The 22,451-nt window shown below is 45.2% G+C and overlaps 1 protein-coding gene across 4 annotated transcripts in view; it reads right to left on the minus strand.

Annotated features, from left to right (window-relative positions):
• Positions 1–2,398: 2,398 nt before the first annotated feature.
• Positions 2,399–22,451, minus strand: part of DNAJB13 (DnaJ heat shock protein family (Hsp40) member B13) — a 34,208-nt gene continuing 14,155 nt past the window's right edge. For all 4 annotated transcript variants that reach the window (XM_042779064.1, XM_042779063.1, XM_042779065.1 and 1 more), the window contains 3 exons: positions 18,697–18,821; positions 7,309–7,425; positions 2,399–2,463 (listed from right to left, as the gene is read on the minus strand). The gene's annotated coding sequence lies outside the window, so the exon portion shown is untranslated. The remainder of the gene's footprint in view (positions 2,464–7,308; positions 7,426–18,696; positions 18,822–22,451) is intronic.

A 22,451-nucleotide genomic window follows, 5' to 3' on the forward strand; every position in this document is an offset into this window, starting at 1 on the left:
CATCCCACCTCTAAAAACAGCTAAAACACTGGGCTATTTTTAGCTGTACAGTAAAGGAGGGATGTCTGTGAAGTCTCTTAGGAGATGTAAATTGTCACAGTTCCTTCAGCAGCCACGCTGAGGGAGGATGTGACAAAATGTTCAAGTTTTCACTGTCCACCACCACTTGTGTTCTGGATTCTTTTGCTCATCCAGCTGTTCTGAAAGGTGATGTGTCTGTGGTAGAAAGGAATTCATAAAGGGCCAGGGAAGGTCCCTTTTGCCACCAGGCCCTTGGTGCCAGTTCAGCTGCATCTGTGTTGGGCACCAGAGGAAAACCATTCCTTGGTAAAAAGTGCATTCCTCATCAAAACCTCATTACCAGAACAGAAGCCAAGCACTCCACAGCCTCCTCACAGCTGGTGGGCTCTCCCACTGCCATCTGATGAAGTACAGGAAAAGGAATTATCCCCCTTTTCCCTGCTTCTGCTTCCAAAGGATTTGATTAACATTTAAATAGCAAGTTTAGCAATTGCCCTGTGTTGTGTATCGTGCACATCTGCAACCACCTCCTATGCAAGTCTGTGCACTGCTCAACCTTTTGCCTTTCTTTTTATGGATCTCTTGGTAGCTTCCTTACCTCATTAGGCTTTTGAATTCTGAAATAAAAACGTGATGCCTGACTTCTCTGTCCCGCCTTTGTTTTTAAAGCCCCTTCTGAGGACATTAAATCAAGATCAGAGCCAGTAACATTCTGGTTTAGGAGCACAGAGTGACTATTTAAGGTGTTTGGGACCTCCATATGATCGTTTATCACAACATTATCCCAGTTCAAATGTTTAATTATGGCATATTTTCAAATCCCTTTCCAGAAGCTCTATAAATACCTCAGCAACATCTAAAGACCAATTTAGCTGCCAACACCTAAAACTATCTTTTTTTTCAGGCAGCCTGGCCTGTGCTTTCTCTGCTGCTTGAGGAGATTCTGTTTACATCTGTGTTCTGGGAGCCCATAAATGCTGTGTCCTTTCTCTGCCTGGTGTTTGCTGGCTGCCAGGGGCTGAATATCTCATTTTGCAGACCTGGCTGAGGGGTTTTTGCTCTTCCAAGGGGGAAAACAAAGATCCTCCAAGGCACACGAAGGTGTCAATAGAAGGCTTCCCACATCCAAGCTATGATCTCCACATTTGCTTGGACTTACTTTTTTTTTCACTGTTCAGGGCGTGGGAAAACACCTTAAAAATAGACATTTAACACATTGGCTAAGTGATATTCAGAAGATTCTGTGCTAGACGGGGGCAGAGCCACGTGTATGTGTTGGAAAATAGTAAATTCATTGAAAAACCGTGACCTTAGTCTTTCTGGAATCATCAGGGGCTTGAGAACTGTCTGTGCTGGTACATTTATTTGGGGAAAATCCATTTATTTCAGGAAAAAAGTCCTAAAATTGCCTGAAGGTTGGGAGATGGGAGGCAATTCTGCTCAAGCAAAAATAGGAACTAAATTTACCCACATCCCAAAGAGTCCTTGCAACCCTGAAATGGGGGATGTTTCTTATTGCAGATTTTAATGCCCTAGTTTTCCTTTTTATTTGTTTTTCCTTTCACGAGGCCCAGAAATCAGCATTTTGCTCAAGCTGAAGGCCTTATTTTGTGCAGAAAATGTTGCCTTTTTGAGGAGGTTGGGGTTTTTTTTCCCCCTTATGGAAGAAATGAATTTGAAATCTTTCTGCTTAAGGAAAGGCCATGGAAAAGTACTGGGAAAACGAGTCACTGATACAATAGGCTACAGAGCAACAAATACATGTGTGAAGAATACAGAGAACATATAAAAAGCACCATCATTTAAAATGTTTTTGCAGCCCCCATGGTAAAACTGAGTGGGAGACCCACCTGGAAATCCGTGGCCTGGGAAGAGCTCTGCAGTACCAAAGGGTGATACAGGGCACAGCAAAACCCAGCTGGAATCAGATTTTGGCAAGAGTTCCAAAGTGCTGCAAAACCTGTAGGCATTTGCCCAACCCCTACTGAAAAAAAAAAAAAAAATTAAGAGAGAAGAAAAATACATTTAAATTTTTTTTAAAAAAACATCCCTCCTGCTTCTAGGAAAATGTCAGGCTGCTCTGCTTGCAACTTTAGTTTTCTGCTGAAGACTAAAGGGATGATACCAAAGCCTTACACCCACTTTACACCTAAACACTTCAAGGTAAGTGTCAAAGCTCAGTGTGTGGGCAGGTCCCACAGACATCACATTGCTTTATTTTGTGATTTTCAAGGCTCTCACACACACCTTTCTGAGGGTCCAAAGCCAAGTTCCCTCCTGGCTGGGTGGCTTGGCAGGTGTGACACCTTTTCTTGGGTCTGCTCCTGCTCTGTTCCTTCTTTCTAGGAACTTGCTGTGATTTTTCTGGTCTGTGTTTCCACCTGGCAGGTGGAACACCTCAGCCCACGGATTTTAGAAAACGAAGGAGATGTTTGTGTTGAACTGCAGAATAAAGAGAAAAAGATAACCCTTGCTAGAGAGCCAAAACATGAATGTGTTGGAGTCAAGGATGACACCATCTCCTGGCCCTATTTCCACTGGCTGTGTTCCAAGACCACCCACTTTCAGTTCTTGGTCTACATGATTGGCCAGCACCCAGCAGAATTGCTTTAAACCTCTAGCCCCCTTTTTATCCCCCCCAAAACCTCCACCTGAAAAATAGTTTTAAAATTCCCATCAATAACTCTGCAGTTATGAAGGCAGGTTCCCTTTTCCCCATGCATTTGAAGACCTGGAAGGAGCCTAATAATAATAATAATAATAATAATAATAATAATAATAATAATAATAATAATGAGTAATTCAAGTGTTGTCCGTTCTGGTGATCAAGGGCAACCTGGAAATGAGGCTCCCAGTTTTGCTGCTTTCCTGAAATTCCACCTAATAAACAGCAATTTTCCCAAAGCCCCCACCTTGATATGTGTGTTGCAAAACCTGTTTGGGGGATAAAATCCTGAAAGAGACTGCAGCAAAGGCAAAGGGATATATTAGCATCTCATTAGCATATTGCGGTGACTTTGGTATGTACAGCTGCCTGATTGCAATTAAAAGTCACTTCTATTTCTGCTTAAGCACATTCAGTGCATGATCAGATAGATACCATCAAGATTCCAAACCCTGTGGTGACTTTGAAACAGCTCTAAGTCGTTTGGCTACCCCAGTGTTCACAAAACTTGAGAGCTGTAAAGATAGCTGATTGCTGGAGCTGCAAACACACACCTGCCAGAAGTGTTATTGCTGGTTTGGTAGTATTTAATATATTTAATATTTAATATAACTCTGCATTCAGAACATGTAGGATTAAACCTCCTGAAGCTGCTGACTGACAAGGGCATTTCTCATCCTCCTCCTGTTGGCTGTTTGATGAAGGCTCAATTTCAGCTTTGCAATATTTTAACCAAAATTATCTTGGAGTGTTCCTTGTGGGTAGGCAGAGCTGAACACAAAAAGGGTCTTTTGAAAATAATGATGAGCAATATTAACTCTTTTGGCATTAAGAGGTCTTTTAGACTTAAAAAAAGAACAAAACCAAACGGGTTCTGGGATGCCTTTTGGAAAAACAGTGCCCTTCTACACACTGGGCTAGAATTGGAACAGAAAAAACATTCCTGCTGCTTGTATTTTACCTGAAGTCAAGTTTCTGCAGGGAGAACAATGTGAATTAGAGATGGATGGATGGATGGATGGATGGATGGATGGATGGATGGATAGATAGATAGATAGATAGATAGATAGATAGATAGATAGATAAACAGCTGGCATATGGACCTTCAAGTGCAGGAAATTAATGCCAACTCAGAACCCTCTTCCTCTCCAATTTCCTCTGCTAATGCACATGAACTGGTTAGAGTGCACAATTAGAAGGAGGCCGCCTGTTTTCAATTATGTCAGAGGAGAGGACCTGCCTCTTTCCTAAATGAATTGCAGATAAAGCTTCCCAGGAGTGGGCCCCCTTCTCTGGGGGCTGCCATAAATCAGGGAATGCAGCAGCAGCAGCAGCCTGCAGCATGACCCCAGGGAAAGCAGGGTCCAGCCTGCCCACGGGGCTCATCCTGCCCTGGAAAGGCATCGTGGCTTGTGTGGCTTGTCCAGGAGAGTTCTGTCCTCCTTTTCCCCACCCTTTTCCACCATTCCCTGTTTGTAATGGTGAACACATCTGGGTCTCATTCCCTGCCTTTGGTCTGATAGGGCTGGGGGGAGGTGGTCTCTCTCAAAGTCCTTGTCAAGAAGATGGAGGTGCTGGAGCAATCCGAAGGGGAAGGGTGAGTTAATTTTTGTTGACAGGATTTCAACAAGTAACAGTTCTGGCTAATTACACTGTAATTGATTTGGCATGTTAATACAGACTTCCAGAATCCCGTTATTTTCTTGTCCATTACAAAGGGATTTCAAACTCCGGGCTGGTTTGCTTTAAAAACAGAAACACAGCAAATAAAATAGAGCAATTGAAGTAGTTTGCTAAAGCCCCTCAGGCATAGGGAATAAAAGTAACTGCTGGAAAACCAGATACTTCCATAGGAGGGGCACTCAGGGGAGCTTTAGGAAAGCAGATGACCAGGGGAACTGGGCACTCAGCATTAGCTGAGCCCTAGCAGTCACCAGAGAGATTTTCTTCTCTCCTTTTAATGTTCTAAAGCCTTTGGTTCGCAACGGTTTTTTCCTTGATGATGTTTAATATGAGAGAAAATAACTCTGCATTCATATGGAGAACAAAACCCTCCATTCCAAATCTACATTAAGGAGAATTAAAGTGCAGCCTCACCCCTTCTCTTCCCCCACACACTTCAGAACTGGGGCCAGCTGGTGCTTCAAAGTAATGCTGGGAAAAGGATTTCCTTCTATCCAGAATGCTCTAAAATTGTCCAGTCCTTGTTCTGCAGCATCTGGCATCGGTCACTTCTTGGAGTCAGGCTACAAAGGATGAATTGGAATCTGAAGGACTGGGATCAAAAGCTCTGCCTGTATGAGGACGTATTAACATTTTTTCCTATAAACCAGGATCTTTACATTGCAGGGAAAGCCCCATCTGAGCACCTTGAGGTGTTCAGCCTGAACTGCAGGGACAGAGCACTGTGAGTGCACCGTGATTCACCCAGTCACGAAACAGCAAAGTCACCTCAAATTCCTAGGGCCAGCATTATGCTTTCCTCTGATAATTACTGCATTCTGTGAGGTTTAAAAATAGGGCATCCCAAAAGCTGATTTACAGAGAACTATGATTTTAGTGTGACACCATTTCAAGGTGCTGATTTTCCTTTTTCCTTAAGTGGCTCCACTGGCACCGTCTCCCAAACACTCCCATTCCATTCGTGGGAAATCTGAGGTGCAGAAGAAGCTCAGAGCCCTGTGGAGACCATTTACTGCTGCAAGGCCACCACTTACTGAGCTGACCCAACAGTGATTAAAGGATGGATCACATCCATGGGCTGCTCCAGCTTCCAGTGCTGAGCAGCCAGCACTAAATCTCACACAGAGTCTCTGAAATGATGGATGTAAGGACAGAATCGATGTTTGGGAGATTTATGTGGCTTCATGGCTACACAGGGCTGGTGTGCTGAGCACCAGGACTGTCTGAAAAAGAATTCAAAGTGTGTTTCAAAGGCACACAAGCCTTGAGGATCCTCTGCACTGGATTGGTGACCTCTGTTTTTTCCCTGGAATAAACAATGACCAGACGTGTCCCTGCAAAGCCCGTGGCGTTGTTATGGCAGTGGGGTGTGTGTGGTGTGGTTTGATGTATTTATTCTGATACAGCACTGATGGAAAAACCTCCATTCAAGGAAATGGGCTGGAAGCCAGGCCCACAGTGAGGCCTTGTCTGGAGCTGTTACTGTGGTGGTGGATTCTGTAACAACTGTATCATAAAACACTTTACAAAAAGAGTCATGAACTCCGGGAAAGAGTGAGGCTTATATATTCTGTTTAAACAGAGGAAGTTGCTCAGTGCCTTGGCAGCCAAGCACGACCCCCAGTTAGGGGGAACTGAAGCCAACATCAGAGAAACCATAAAAGCAGAGAGTTAATATCAAGGCTCACATCTTTCCAGCCTGTCACTGATTCTTATGAGTATTTCTGAGCTGGATCTAGAGCTGGATAAGGGGAAAATGAAAGGGCTGTGTGATGAGGGTGACAGCCCCCTGCATGCACACATGGGGGGCACTGGTTTGTGCAGGCTGTGCTTGAAACTGCTTTTTTGGGGGGAAATCGATACCCAAATTCCTCTTGACGTCAGTGGGGCCAGAGTTTCCTTTTTTTTTTTGTCTAATAAAATGTCAGGGGGTGAAGTGAAGTAGCTATCGAAGAAAGAAAGAATGCAAATATAAATAGAATGGAGGAAAATTAGTAGCTGACAAATATTCCTTCCTTGTTGCATGGAAGATCTGGAAAATATATTTTAAAAATCCCCACATTTCTTTGCATTCTGCAAAGAATAAATTAATCCCCAGGTTTCTGGTTTTGGATGATAAATAAATGTCTGAATATAAGGAAAGAGAGGAAATGAGAGGCAGGAGCACATAACTTTTCACTCAGAAGGGTCTGAATCTTGGCTAGGACAAGGCAACAGCATAAAATCATTTTCTTGTATTCTTGAGCCAAGGTTTGATGGAATGGAGGCTTTAGTGACAACACTGCCTTAAATAAATGCCTCTCCTGGCCTCTAATCCCCACTCCTGAGCAGCAGCACGCTGGGTCTGTGGGGCCATGCTGTAAACAGGCTCAAACAGGCCAGCAAGTTTGGAATAAAAGCTCTGCAGGAGCATTGGGAAGTCGCTGGGAAGATGGTGATGCCATCAGCTTTGGCACAGGCATGGGCCTGGTGACACCAGGATGCTTGACCTGTCCTTGCATGTTCCCTGGATTTGCCAGGAGAGATTTGCAGCCCTCCTTGTCCCCATCCTCCTGACCATGGAGACAGGGATGATGAGGGCAGCAGGTCTGGGGCGGTGCACAAGCTGTAATCAAGCTCTTGGCATGCAGTTCTTTATCCTCCTTTCCCCCCTCCTATTAATCCTTCCTTTTCCTGTGCTGTGCTTTCTTCCTCCTCCATTTCTTCACCCACCACTAATTATTTTTTCTTCACCTGACCCAGCTTTGCCACCTCTGCACCCAGTCTGGTGTTTCTGACTCTGGTGCCTGGGTAATATTTTCCTCACCTGGTGTTCCTGGACCTGTGCATCCCTGCTCCCAGAGGGATTCTCTCCAGGGGTCTGTGACTTTTGGCCACTGCTCACTTAACACCTCCTCAGCCACCTGCAGAATCCAGCCCAGTTCTTTAACTTCCCTCACCTTTATCTGTCCTTATCTCTCAGGCCCAGCAGTTTTCTCATGTCCTGTCCAGCAGTTTCCTGTTCAGTCACCTCAACTCCAGGGCTCAGCCAGTGGCCTTGTCAGCTGCCCACAGCTCTGCAAATAGAGGAAGGAAGAGGAAGATGGTGAGATAACACTCCTTAGTCATTCCCTGGGAGACTGCCCTGAGCTGTCCCCACAAACACTGGGCAGAACAACCACCTGCAGAGTGGTTTTGCAGGAGGAGTTTGGGTGGTTTAGTGGCTGCAGGATGAACTTGGATCAGTAATGACCAACTGCTGAGAAGGAAGCACCCAGTGGTGAGAGGCACAGACAGGAACACCATGAGTTAAGACCAACAAAAATATTCATTTCACACTGCTGGGTCGAGTTGTGATGATGTTGGCTGGTCTGCTCTGTCTAGATTTAGGGATTGTTCTCCAAGAAGGATGGGAGGTGGAGACTATTTCAAAGAGAACCAGGTCTAAAAAATAAGACTTATGGGGAGACATTGAAAGGAATGGAAGTATTCAGGCTAAAGAAAGGGAAAATGAAGGAAAAGATGCCAATAATTCTCAAATGCCTAAAAGGAGGATGCACAGAGGAAAGAATGGACTGCTCTTTCATGTGCTCAGGGGCACAGAGGAAGCATTAACGGCCTCGAGGGAAGGTCTAGGTTAATTGTGAGGAAAGTTTCCTAATGAGCTTTGGACAAAGATCTGGATCAGCTTGCCTTGGAAAACCATGGAGGTTCCAGCAGGGAAAGATTTTGAGAACAAGCTGGAGTAATGTCTGCAGATCTTGCCTTAAGCTGTGAGGTGGATCTGCTGAGGACCCTTCCAGCCAGCTCTCAGATCAAAAAAATCCCCACAGGAGATTCTGGTGTGGCCCCAGTGCTAAGGCAAGCTGTATCTGGTGGGGTTTTTACTGCCTTCCCTTTGAATTCTTTCCATCTTTCTGCTCCTCTCCTTTCAGAGACACCAAGCCTTTCCCTGCCTTTCTTCCCTTTGCATCCCATCATCCATCATTTTGTATCCATTTTCATTTGGGAGGGGATGCCTGGTGACATGTAGGTATTTCTTTCAATAATTGGAAGCAAAAAGCTACTTGAACATGCACATTCAGAAAGATTTAATTCAAATCAAACCAATACTATGAATGACTAAAAACTCCCCACAAGCTGTAAAACATGCAACATATGCAGGCAACAAAAATGACTTTGTGTTAGTCATGGTTATGAATGATGCTTTAGGTGGAAAATCGTGAAGAGGAGCTTAAAATAAGTGAGTGAAATGAAAAATAGGTGAATGAAAAATAAGATATTTATTCTTATACTGTCAGGTGCTTGAGTTTGCACAGAGACCTGAAATTATGCAGCTAAACTCTGCTTAGACTGGGAAAAAAAAAAAAAACAAACCAACAAACCAACACAAAAATCAGCTACAAAGCAGTTAATGTTCATGGCAGATGCTCTGTTTGTTTAACAAGTACTTTCAGGCTTTTTTTTGCCTGGAGAGCAGTGTCTCTTTTTTCATGTAAATAGCAATGGTTCTTTTAAAAAAACAACAAGTTAAGCAGCAAAGAATAAAACATATTTATTCTAAATGGAAAGGCAATTACCTCAGTGATGTTCCCCTGGGCATAAAAATCTACATGCACTGCTCAGTGGAGCTCCAGTAACCACTTTTGAGAGTTGTCTGCATGTAGAATTGAGTTGGTTTTAATTGCTTGTTGAATTACCTGGGTTTTAGCCCTCAGCCCTTCCAGCTGTAAATTGGTTACAAGCTGAAGTGGGAAATGCTGAGTTGTTGTGGGTTTCAAAATAAGCCTTTAAAGTGCTTTCCTCTATGTATCAGGAACTCCCAATTTGAATTGGTGTTCTCCCGTTGGAAAAAAAAAAAGAAGAAATTGCTGGGGATGCACCGTTCAGACATCCAGATTTTTCATTCAGGTTTTTCCAGACAGAGGGAGAAGAGCTTTTGGGTAGTTTTGACTTAATTTCCACCTATCAGAGGCAATAGATTGCCTCAATGCTGTCTCCAGCTAATAGGAAGGAACAGATTCACACCCTCAGGAGCTACTTGTGTTTGAAAACTTCTGGTGAATGACAAGATAAAGCGGGATTTTTAAATGGGTGGGTTTTCTTGAGCTAGCTGAGGATCTTGGTTTGGATGCTAAGAATTCCACTCCCATCCCTGCTGTGACTTCTGGAGAAAATAACATTTTCAGCAGCACCAAGAATGCACTTCTGGAAGATGCTGGGATTCTGCTGCTCACTCCAAACAGCCAAGAAAGCTGAGATTCCACCAAGTTTGTGGCTCACAAGCAGCAAGGTTTTTGAAACGACTCAGAGTGAGCCCAGTTCTCTGCTGTAGGAGCACAAATCCTGCCCAGAGAGCCTGCACACACCAGGCTGTGATGGGGAGCACCCTGAACCTGATCAGGTGTTGAGCTCCAGGCACTGGAGGGGCAGCCCAGGAATTCAGAGTGTCAGTGAGCTGCTGGCTGTGCCAGGGAAGCACACAGACACACAGACAGGCACTGCTGGCCTTGCTGTGGGTGCTGACACCTGCACTGAGGACTTGGGGAGGAGCAGTCCAGTCAGCACGTGTTACATCACACTTTTATTTTCCTTTTCCACAGCAGATTTTAACTGGCTTTTTTTTATTATTATTATTTTTTCCTCTCCCTGGTGTGACTCAAATACCAGGCTGAGGAGGTCATTCAGAGGAAGGATTTGTTCTGTGCTTGGCTGGCTGGAGCCCAGCATGAAGCTTCAGGCAGGACTGTGCTTTAGGAGCCAGCCAACACACAGAACACAGCGTGTAGGTGTCCTGCACAAAGCTGAGGCCTCTGTCCCTGTTCTGCAGTGAGTTACACACTGCAGGAAGGACACAGGGGATGTTTTCCTGTGTCTCAGGTCATGAGTGAGTTCTGCTTTTCACCCTGAGGCTGATTAAAGCCTCAGAGACTGCTGGAAACTCTCCCCCTGGCTTGGATGGAGCAGCCTTGCAGAGAGCACAAACGCCTGTGGAAGGATGGAGCTGCACATCAATGTTTGGAGCAGGGATGGGATCCAGGCTCACATCCTCAGTTCAGTGCATCACTGTCAGACATTCTCAGGAGATGAGGGGGTGGAGAGGGGGATTTCCTCAGCACAGGGGTCTGAGTGTCCCATCCCAGGTTGGGGACCACACGTGTGGTCTCCACTCTGTGATGGAGCTCCCGGTTTCCTCCTGCTCTCCATCCACATCCCTGCAGAAATGTCCCTGTGGAAGAGCTCTCAGGCCCGTGACAGCTGTGACATTGCAGAGCCCAGCTCAGCTGCAGGACTGCTGCTTTTAATGCAGGAAGGGGCACCGAAAAATTCCTCTCTCCTTTCTAGTTATGTCTTCCTTACAGGAAGTTTTTGATATGGCTTTGGTCCAGCTGGCTCTCTGAGGAAAGGAGAGTCTTTCCACACATAAACCTGCCATGAACTTTATGATTTTTTTTTTTTTAAAAAAAACATTGACAAAGTTAAACATGTCAATTGTCAGTTGGTTTAATGAGAGCAGGGAGGGGAAAGAGGTTGTTTTAGGCATGTGAGACTTCTTGTTCTTAAAAACAAAATGGAAACTTAAAACCAAACAGTGCTGCAAATGGGCCCAAACGATCTCTGCAGGCAAAGGGATTGCAAATAAAGAGGGTTGTTTTAAGGACTCAATAAGTAATGAAGTCCCCCTTTAGGCTGGGCTGATCACAAGCAAATGAATAGTGACTCCAATTTCAGAGCACACAGCCCCGGGAAGTCACAGCCCTGCCTGGCTGGCCTTTAAAGTACTTGAGGCCTCTCTGTGAGAGTTAATTTGAGGACAAAGGGAATAAAATAGGAAGCACATCACTCTGTGGATGAGTATCCTTCTGTTACAGAAATCATTCTCCCACAGGGAGGAAAAAGGACTCATCTTCACTGGCACAGCAAGGTCTCTCTGCCAACACTCTCACAAAGGCTCTGAAGTAGATAAAAACCTCCAAAATCTGCCCAGCTCGTCCTTGCCTTGTAATGTTTTATGACAATGAGGACTAGAGAGAGCTCTTTGGGAGGAGCCACATAAAGAAACTGTGGTGCCACTGCCTCAAACAAACAAACAAACAAAAAAAATTACTCCTGAGGCTGCTTTTGGTGTTGGAAATGCTCATTTTGGTCTTGTGCAATAGGCAACAAAAGGAACCTGGCTGTGACTGCAGTGCACCTCTCTGGATTGGCAGCGAGGGATTTTGAGTGGCACAATTAGGGATTTATTGGGATGTGAAACAGGAAAGGGCAGGACTCCCCAAAAGGAACTGATGCCTTTCTCACAGGGAAACTGGGCACATCAAAGGGAGCCAGAGACCTTGGAGAGCTTGGAGATCTTTCCTCCACCACCCCAGCAGAGCCAGTGCATTCCTGAGCTCCGCACAATGCAGATCTGACCTTGTTTTAGCCTCTCCTCTGAGGCAAAACAGCTAATTCCATCTGCAAGTCCAACTCGAGGCAGGGAATCTTGTACCTGGATCATGCAATAATTCAATTGAATTTCTGTTGAAGAGAATTCCTAGAGTAAATAGAATTATCTAGACATGTAACAGGAGCTCAGGATGAGCACAGTGTAGGAATTGGTTGTGTTGAGTGATGTTCCTGGACGTTCCTTAGGTGCACACACACGACAAAGATGTCTAACCTAGTGACTGAGGACTCACATCACTGTCTTCCCCAAGTGAGGGCTGACACTAAGATTTTGCAAGCCATGGAAAACAGAGAAAAAATGGACAAAAATACACAATGAGCAGACTGACAGGAATTTGTGGTAAAGCCAAATTACTGTGAGTTCTATTTTATTTTTGCTCTGCTGCTCTGCAAGCCAGATAAATGAGGAAAAGCCATTTTTGCTGGTCTATGTGCACTTCTAGGTGCACGTACTAATGTACAAAACTCACCCAGAGCCTGTTTCTCCTCTGAATCAGCAACCCACAAGGCTCAGGGCTAAGTGCAATTTCTATTGAAGAAAAGGATAATTACAGTTCATTAGTAGATTAGGCACTCAGCTCTCTTTAGAGAACACCCTTCAGAGCACTGCCTTTGCTTGCTCTTGAAGCAAGGCAAAATCAGGCTTTAAAAAAAGAATAATCAAAAAGTGCTGTATAACTCTAAATGCCAGTAAGGAGAAGAAAAACACTTTAAAGCCTAAAGAAATCCTCTTGTTCTTTATATCCTGTGGGTAAAGCCTTGGACTCACAGAAGCCAAAGGCAAGGCTCCCACTCATTTTAGCAGGGCCAACATTTCAACATGCTTTGTGAATTCTCAGCATGTATGACTTGATCCCTTCCAAAGAGATTTATAGCAAGCAGGAGAAGCTACAACTCCATAAAACGTTGGGGTGTGTGCACATGAAGTGAATTAGCAGACACAGAAGATTTTGACACTTCAAGTCGGGTTTGCAAATGGAGCCCTTTATCAGCTTGAGCAAATGCAGTGTAGTAAATCCAGATAATTCCTGGAGCATTTCTGAGCCTGTGGTTTCTGTGCTACACCCTTTGCCTGCCAAGAGCCTCACTCTGCAACCAGCACCAGTTCTGTCCCAGCAAGGACCTAAGACCACATCCCTGTAATGCATTCCAGGATATTCCATTCCCACTGTGGTGCCTCCATGGACAGCAAGGGTCGATGTTAAACCTGGAACTTTTCTGTGGGGAGCTCAATTGATTTTCCATACAGAAAAATACCCCCTCTACATTGAAATGCATGAGAATCACACACCTGGGTACAAGGCAGAGTTTTAAAATATCCTGCCATGAATTTTACATGAAGAGGAAATATGATTGAAGAAGAAGTCTAAAAAAGCCAAACTGTGGCTTTTTAAACAAACAGGCTGGCTTTAAATTAATGTATCTGGGATTCCTCTGGTAATAAAAGATAGAGATCATGTTGACTCTGCTGCACAGATGGACTAAAATTAATCTTGGAAAATATTTTTAAGCAACCTCAATTCCCTCCTTCCCCACCATGGGCTCAGAGCTGTCTGGGGCAGCAGTGGGGCCATGGGCAGGTTAAATATCCCAGCTGATAATAAAGGTATTAATCTGAAGTGCTGCCTATGCATTTACCTCAATGCTCGTAAACTGTCAGGCTGCAAAAGCAAAATGTTTTATTTAATTCCAAAGCAGACTCCCATAACCTTAACTCTCCATGTGGTGAAAGGAAAACATGATGTGTATAAACCAGGCTGTCTGACACCCAAAGGCAGAACAGTCTCAGCCTCAGGCTCTGCCACAGCTCTTGTGCTTGGGGCTGCAATTAAACTTTTCAACTTCAAAGAAAGAATAGTTTTGAAAACAAGAACAACCCTCCAAATGATGCTGGCACAAGCCAGCATATTTACTTTGCATATTTCTGGAATATTTCTGGACTTTTCAAAGCAGGATTCAGAGTGCTGGGAGAAATTTGCCACCTCCAGCATTCAGGCCAGGGCAGCGTGGGGAGTGTCCCAGTGACAAGCAGAGGGACCCGATGGAATTGGTCAGGGGAAAGATTTATTTTCTTCTGCCTGTAGCAAATGGATTTGCTAAGATCTCAGAGCTATTGGAACAGAATTCCTAACACTTTCACAGTGTAGGTAATGCATCATGTACACCATACTCCCTTGCATGTTTGACACAGGATTAAAATGAGCAGTAGATGTTGGAAGTTGCTGACATGAACAGGATGTGCTGCAGATGGCTTAAAGGCACCAGCAGGAGCTTGGTTCTGATTGACCAGTGGGGTCTGTCTGCCCTTTTACCTAAGCACAGTGAAAGACTTTGAGAGTTGAGGAAAGCTTTCAGCCTAATCAACACTTGGGCTAATCAATCATTACATGAATGAAACTGAGGGCAAGGGGGAAAAAAAACCTTTTAGTATTTGCAGCAGTGTGGAGGGAAGGACTGTCCCAACTCCCAGCATCCCAGGGGATGTTTTTGGGGTGAGGCAGCAGGGCAGCTGTACCTTATATCCACCCTTGGAGGATCTCCACCTCACCTGTCCACAGGTGAGGGGGGAAGGAATGCACAGAACAGGCTGGGGAAATGTGCTCCTTCCCCAGAAACCACCTCTGCTTCCAGGGATCTGAGGGTTAGAGAGTATAGGGCACAATTTAAATCACAAAGCATGGATTTTCTTTGACGCTCTAACTACTTGCTTCCCTGATAAATCCTTCCATAGTTTTATTCTCTCCAATATTTATCTCTTGTTGAACTATTTCAGTTCAATCTGAGTTTAGAGCAACAACTTCTCTTTTGCACTCCACTCCCAGTTCTTGCCCTGCCCCATGAGCAGAAGCAAACTGTGATATATTGAGCACCCAGTGTGCTCTTCTGGGCAGTTTTTGTTCTTTGTTCCCACAAAAATGAAGGACAAACCTCTCTGAGGGAGCCTGAGGGAGCCTGCCTTGGTTGTGTGCTCACCTCAGTGCAAGCAGGACGTTTGCCCTCGTGTGAGTGACTAATTCATACACCCAGAAAAGCTGGTTGCAAAAACAGTCTAAAACATTTGGCCTTTTCAAAGTAATATTTCTCCCTGCTCCTGCCAGGCAAGGGGAGAATTATGTTCCCCTTTATATGACAATTTTAAAAGAAGCTGGTTCAAAGCAAACAGTAAAATGAGCTTGGGGGCCTCCCTGGCTCTATCACAGAATGCTGTGTGCAGCCAGCTGAAAGAGCTGCAATTTGTAGGATTCAACAAGTGGCCTAAAGAATGAAACCCTCCACGTGTCAAATCATTCCAGGTTTCCTTGGGCTCCTTCACTGCCTTGTCACACACTTATCTCACAAATTCTCTGGAGGAAGAAGCTTTTTTTTTATCCCCTCTTTGCAGCATCCCCAGCACAAATAGGTCCCAGCTAAGGCTGGTGGGTGTTGTCATCATGGAAATAATTGCAAGGATCAGATTTACAGTGGAGCCTCCATAGCTCTTCTTGAGGTTACACAGCAATGTTTCCCTTAGCTCTGCAGCCTGATGTGCAAACCACACTTATTCTGGGGAGTTCCTGACAGAAACTTGGCTTTTGGCAGGCACTTAAGCCCATGAGTTGTTGCTATTACAGTGGATGGAAATGCTTTCTGGAGCAGGGGTGGAATGAAGCCCACACATGCATGTTTTGCTGTAGGTGTTTTTTAAAGCCCCCTTCCCTGGGAGAAGTGTTGCCTGTCTTACCCTTCTCCAGCCCCAAATTTCAATGTGTTTATGAGCCAGATTGCTTCCCCCAGGCGACACAGTTCCTCTGGAGCCATCAGTGCCCATGGGGAGGAAGTGTGACCCCATGCAGAATGGAGCAAACTTCCTACCCTGGGCCTTGAATTACTGGAACTGCAAACAATTTGCATTATTCATGGAAAACAGGCCTTCCCTCAAAATCCCTCCTGCCAGCAGCAGTGGTGAAGCATCAACTGCACAGGGCTACACTCCTTGCTGGGATTGTTACTAATATGCATCACAATGAGAAAACTGCTCCCTCTTCCTCATGAGCAGAGAGGATTTAAACATCTCCCTTCTGGAGAAAACAGGTGATTCATCTCTCTAGCTGGGAGGAAAGACTGACATATGTTGAACATATTGTACCCTGGCTTGTGAAGTTACAAAGCTTCCTCTGTAGGCAAGGATCACTCAGAGGAAAACGCCTTCCTTTGCTCTCCCTTCCCTCCAGTGGGGACCATTTGATCCTTCCCAGGCTGTAAACAAAGCTGCCTGTGTGCAGCTGGGAAGGGCTGCTCCAACATGGGACATGTGCAGCTGAAACCAGCCACAGAGAGAATGGCTGGGGCTTGGCTAAATTTGATTTAAGTCATTCCCTCACTTAGACTGGGAACCCAGACAATCTAAAAATACTTTGGTCCTTTCCTCTGACTCTGATTTTAGGCCTTTATCTTTCTTTTTTTTTTGTGACAAAAATGTTATCTAAGTGGTTGTTGGGCTTTTTAAAGGTATGTTCTAATCTATTACCATTTGTTGAAAAAAACCTGCAGGTGCCTGCTTTCTGGTGAGTTTTTTTTAGAGTGCAGGCTAGCTGAAGTAAAAATTCTTACCCTGCCTTTTTGCAGCATGTGACACAAGCCTGATGTCATCAGCTCAGCTTCTGCAAAGAGGTCCCAAAAGTGCTAACACCCAAATTTTCTCTTTGAGAAGAAGTACTGGATTAACAAAAGGAACTCTGCTCTCCACCAGACTGATGTTGTAAATGTGCAATGCTGCCATCTCCCAGGGCTGCCCTGCTCTGATCTTTCTGGCTAATCTTCAGTCCAGGTGAGAGGAATTCTGTAACTAGCTGAGCCTCTTAAAAGCCCCTCAATCCTGCATCCCTGTGAGTTCTGTCCAATTCCCTGTGCCCTTGGGTGTAAAGGAGATCAGGAAATGCAGAGATCCACCTTGGCTTGTCCAGTGCTGCACATTAGGGCACAATTACAGCTGGGAGACAGCCCCGGGCTCTGCACAAACTGAAATCAATCACTGGCAGTGACAGCCTGACAAAAGGGTCAGGGGAAGGATTTCAAGTTGCTTTCCACAGTAGTGACTGCTCAAGTACTGAAATCTGGCCGAGATCCTGACTAGTTAATCGTTGCCAGGGAGGCTTTAACCTTTAGGTATCAGAAGTGGCCACCCATAACTGAAATGAGGCTTGAACTTATGGTCACATTACAATGGAGAGCTTGTGGAACTTTTCCCCCACCATTGAAATCATGCTGCATAAAAACTGTCAAAATACTTGCACAGAATGGACAGAAAAAGGAAAACCAATCATATTTTAGAAGTATGAATACCTTAAGGAAAGAAATCAGAAGATTCCAATAACAGCTGAAACTTTCAGTCAGAAGAACTTTATGACATAAATACCTCCTCCTCAGAAGGCAGAACACTTAAAGCAGGTGATTACTTTTCCCCAAGCAATAAAATCACAGAAAAATCTAATTCTGGGTTAACCAAAGCTAGTCACAGCTTCAGGTCAAAACAACACACATTTCTTCAGTGGGGAAAAAAAATTAAAAAAAAAAAATCAGAGAAATAAAAATGTTTCAGCTCCTCATTTTCACACTGGCATTTTCAGCTCCTCATTTCACAATGACATTTTCATTTCAAATTGACCTTAAAACAGGTTTTCAAAAAAGGAGAATTAAATACTTGGATCATCCCCATGCAATTCCTCCTTTTTCCTTCCTTTCTTCCCATCTAAGGATCCAAATCAAACCCCCGAACCACGATTCCTTTTTAAAGGGGAAAGAAATCTTCTGAGAACTGGGAATATTTTGCTTATCAGACACCTCATATTTTTCTCCTGAGTTACAGAAGTGCCTGATGTAGCCACAGATCCCTTCAGACTGTGGACAGATCCAATAAATGCCAAACTCATCCACTCCAGAATCCTTGCAGCAAATGCCAAGCATGCCCTTATTAATATTCTGTGAAGGTTTGGGGATCAACAGTAGCATGCATAATAGCATTTAATGACAGCAGGGCTTATTATCAGCATGATTTGGCCTCATCTGGCCTCTACTGGCAAAATAACGTGCATAATAAGGTATGTTAATGTTGGGCTCTTTGGCAGGTCTTGGAAGATGAGACGGTGCAGCTGGCGGGACGAAATGGGAGCAGCTGGAAGAGGAAGATTTGGGCCCTACATATTAAACCATTTGACATTTGGTGTCTGAGGGGAGAACTGTTTAGAGCTAATAAATAACTCACCAATGATGACAACCTGTAATGACAGCTTTTGTTATGGTCTGGTTAATCCTCAGATTCAGCTTTGTCCTATCAGGCCATCTGCCACCCATCCGTTTTTTAGCGCTTTCCCTCTTGCTTTGTTAAGAGTCGTGCACTTGGGAAATCCCAGGGATGTGGAGCTGTGTCTGGGAGTCATCCCTGGCTCTGGATGGGCAGGAGCAGCAGGGCTCTGAGGGGAAGAGGCAGGAGTGAGTGCACAGAGGGGATTTTGTCACAGATCCTCAGTGCTGCAGATCCACTTTCCTCCAGGCATTCCCATTTCCAGGCACGGGGAAACGCCACCCTTTTTCCTGCTGAGGGGATGTGGCCTGCTTCTGCCAGAGGAATGACAAACCTCTCTCTCTGCAGACATCAGCACCAATAATTCTGTCACAGCCAGAGGTGACAGGGAGGCAAGGCTATGGAAATTCCCTGCAGGACACAGCTGCTCCTCAGGGATGTGGCATCCCTGTGTCCTCATGATGCCTCATGTCACTCATTCCTGGGACATTGTCAGCTCTAATAACTGCCTGAAAGACAACCCTTTTCACAGAGAGCCTGCTGAGATGCTGAATGCCTGGAAAACCAGGACCAAACTCCAGAAATTCTGTCACAACTGTCTGCAAGGTGTGCACAGTACCTTGTGTGTGCCTTGCAAGTGACAAACTGCCTCCAAATGTGCCACAGGGCTGATTTCCAGGTGATTTCCAGGTGCACAAACTTCACCAGCCAGGAATGACTGCAGCTCTCAGGGCAGGACATGTGCTAAAGAAAAGAAGCAGCAATAAAAATATTATGAAAAGAGGGAAGTGGTCTGGAAGGGCAACACCCAGAGCATCTCAGGAGGTGTTTGTCACCTTGTTTGTAGTTAGGAAAGAGCCTCAAAAACTTGACTTGCCAGGTTAGCATGGAGAAAAAGCAGTGGAGAGGAGTTTGGAAAGAAAGCCAGTTGTGGACAGGTCTGGAAGTTGCTTTCTTCATAAAGCAGCCCAATTCATGGAACAAGTTCAAACACAAGACCCAAAAAAGGAAGAACAATGAAGGGAGACTTTAGGCCCCCCCTTAAAAACAGCAGTGTGCAGAAAAGATTGTCCATCTCACTGGAAAGGGTCACTCCACAGATGCCTTCCCTGAGCCCCACCAGGATCTGAGGTGCAGCCATCCTGGGAAATGAGCACCTAGCATACAAGATGTACTATAAAAACAAATGCTTGAGACCAAAAAAGGAGCGTTTATAACACTGTAGACACTTTAAAAATATTCCTCAGCTTCCCTTAGGGAAGAAATTAAAAACTTCCAAATGAATGGTACAGCCTTCATCTGTGTGGGTTCCCTTTTGTTGTCTCATGAGTAAGATCCCAAGGAAGAAGTGGGTGCCCTTTTCAGAGAGTTTTGCATGTACCAACCTATTTTTCCACCTGTTAATTGATTTCCATCCCATCACTCACACCGTGATGTTCCAGCACCATCACAGCAGCCTTGTCTGAATATTAAATGCAATTCATGAAAGCAGCTCTGTCTCCTGATCGTGCACTTAATCACAGTTAATAATACCTAAATATAATGGAGCAGGCACTGCACTAGGGCAGCAAACAAATGATTCCTGTGCTCTCCCACTCCACTTGGAGCTGATGGCTCTCCTGGGGAGCCTGGCTCACAGGCAGTCTGGATCTGCTGCAGCATGCAAGGAAAATTCATGTGGAAACAGGCTGGTTGTCCCTCTTTTGCTCTGTCCTGTCTCCAGCCCCAGGGAACCAGGAGAGCTCCCAGACTGAGTATGAAGTGGGGGAGAAGGAGTCAGGGGTCTGGAGATAACCTGTTAACCAGCAGCATAATTCCAGCCTCTAGGATCAGCTCAGAGATTCCTTGGTACTCAGGAAAATCTCCTTTTCCATGAGAAGGAGGAGCTCCCTGTCTCCCATCTCAGGGAGCTCCCAGGAGCAAGAGCACTGTGCTGGCCACTCAGGGACACCCCCAGGGACAGTGGGCAGCTCCCCAAAACCTTTTTTCCTTCAAGTCCCTCTGTGCAAACCGGGCATGAGGTTTATTTGTGCCCAAAGGTGGTTTCAATTCAATGGAACTTGCAAGGCCCTCAGCCAGCAGAGCTGGAGTTGCTGAGAGACCCCCTCAAAAATGCATCAGCCCAGAGATCAAATGTATTTCTGCCTCTTCATAAAGTGATGATAAATCATGTGACAAACACCAAAAAAATCCAGGACATTGAAGATTTTTCCACACTACTCGTGGCGTGATCATTACAGAAGCATAAGTACAGCAAAGCCTCCTACAATATAGTCTTGGCTTTTTTTTTTTTCCACTAGATGAGCCACAGATGTCCTTTACAGAATAAGTTATAAAATACGTATAAACATTTGTCACTGTGTGGGTTTTTTTTTAATGTCTCACTCCTGTCTTTCAGTGGGACTTTGATTGGCTTCCTTAGGAAAAGCAATGAGAAAACCTTAATTAAAATTTTGCTGCTCCCTGGACATCTGTTGTAGAGTGTTATATAAAATATTACACGTGGTTATAAATACACATTCATCTTTTATTTTAAACACATTAGTAATTGGGTTTTATGGGGCCACGGGGATTTATTAGGCACAGGGTTGCAGTGCTGAAGGCACACAGGCATGCACAGGGAGGGGACAGGGATGTGTGCAGGGATGGGGTCCTGGGATGTGCACAAAGCCCTGGGAAAGCTTTTTGCCAGCTCCCACATGAGCAGTGTGTGCTTTGCTCCTGGGGCTCCAGTCACACTCACCACTGCAAAGATGAAGGGTATTTGGGGACAGTAATAACCCACAGCAGTTTTGGTCTTTTCTGGAGCTCTATAAATGGCTCTGTGCTCCAAGGCATGGATTCCATGGAGAGCAGCTCCTCGGGATGTGTTTGTTACCTCAGCCATGGAGAACTTTGCAGTCAGTGCTGCCACACTGAGAAACAGTGCAAAGAAGGCTTTGAAGGCTCATCATTCCTTTATGCACCTGCTCTGGATGAGCCAACAGATGGGATTATGTCTTTTCCAGAAAATTTTGAGGGAAGTTGCAATGAGTTTAAAGACACATAATAAAAGCTTGCCTAACAATGTGGTTACCAACACAACCCACAACCATTTTGGGGCTAAGTCCCAAACTTTCTGAAGCTTCTCCATGATCTCTGCACATCATGTGACAAATTGCTAATTGAGAGCAGCTCTTTCTTGCAGAGTGTTTCATTAGTTATCAGCTGGGAAGTGCAGCAGCAGCAGCTGCCTTGGGAATGCTGCTCCCTCTCCAGGTCCTGCTCTGGAGCATCAGGACAGCTCCTCTTTCCACAACCCTGAGCACTCCAGCCCCAAAGCTGAGGGTGGTGAATAGAGCAGAACAGAGCAGGCAGAAAAGAAATCCTGCTTTTTCTTCCAATGTCACATCAGAGTACACAGGACAAGTACACAGCAAGTCAGCTGCTGCACGGATTTGTCAGATTGGCTGCTTGTTCAGTTTGGGACTTTCCCTGAACTCCCATTCCTCTTTATTTTTATTCTTTTCCCCTTCTGCACCATCTTCAGAGTTGTCTGTCACTTTGGCCTCTCCCAGCCTGTGCAGATGAGCTTTCCAGCTCTGCGTGGAAACAGCCTGATGCTGCCGACTCGCTGGATAAGGAACATTCTGTCTGAAACAAGCAGCTTCAGTGAGCTCATTATCCACTCCAGTGCACAGGACACAGGCAAGAACCTGGGTCAGGCTCCCAGCACTTCCCTGGAGCTGGTGTCCCTGTGGGCTTGTCCCCTCCCCACAAATGCACTCAAGGAAATTCAGGCTGGTTTGTAACATTTCCCAGCCATGCAAGTGGGATTTCCAATAATTCCTTATGGTTAAATAATGGAATCCCAGAATGGTTTGGGTTGGAATGGACCTTAAAATTCATCTCATCCCACCCCCTGCCATGGGCAGGGACACCTTCCACTACCCCAGAGTGCTCCAAGGCCTGTCCAGCCTGGCCTTGGACATTTCCAGGGATCCAGGGGCTTCTCTGGGTACCCTGTGCCAGGGTCTCCCCATCCCCCAGGCAGGAATTCCTTCCTAATGTCCAATCCAAACCTACTCTTTGTAGGTTTGAAGTTTGAAGCCATTTCCCCTTGTCCTGCCCCTCCTTCTCAGCCTTAATGTCGTACCTGAGTTTTGCAGCTGCTCAACATGATCTCTGTACTTGACAGAATTCCAAAGGCTCCAGCTGATTAATGTGGTTTTTAGGAGGACGTGGTGCTCAGAGCTGACCTCAGGGCACCCCTGATTACCTCACAACCAGTGTGGAAAATCCATCCCAGTAACCCCCTGTCTTGGGAAACAGGAGTCTGGACATGACATCACTCACAAGGGAGTTATTACAGTTTGCATCACTCCATGAAATGTG

This window comes from Catharus ustulatus, chromosome 2 (genome assembly GCF_009819885.2).
Source record: "Catharus ustulatus isolate bCatUst1 chromosome 2, bCatUst1.pri.v2, whole genome shotgun sequence".
NCBI classification, from domain to species: domain Eukaryota; kingdom Metazoa; phylum Chordata; class Aves; order Passeriformes; family Turdidae; genus Catharus; species Catharus ustulatus.